Here is a 334-nt window from a genome sequence, read left to right on the forward strand (position 1 = left end):
AGAGAACCTCGCTATGATGATCATCTGAACGCTTTCTCCATGTCATTCCTTCTTAGCGGACTCCGTCCAAACCTTTGGGGACCCCAGCATCTGGCGCCCGAACTGGGACCCCTAGAGACAGAACCTAGGGAGAGAACTTGGCAAAAGATCCTAGAGACAGAACCTGGCTACAGAACCTGGATAGAACATGGCAGGAGAACCTGACTAGAACCTGGTGACTGAACCTGGCTGGAGAACCTAGTAAGGGAACATGGCTATAGAACCTGGCTGGAGAACCTAGCAAGAGAACATGGACACAGAACCTGGCTGGAGATCCTAACCAGAACTTCACTGG

This window comes from Myotis davidii, unplaced genomic scaffold, assembly GCF_000327345.1.
Source record: "Myotis davidii unplaced genomic scaffold, ASM32734v1 scaffold2403, whole genome shotgun sequence".
NCBI lineage: Eukaryota > Metazoa > Chordata > Mammalia > Chiroptera > Vespertilionidae > Myotis > Myotis davidii.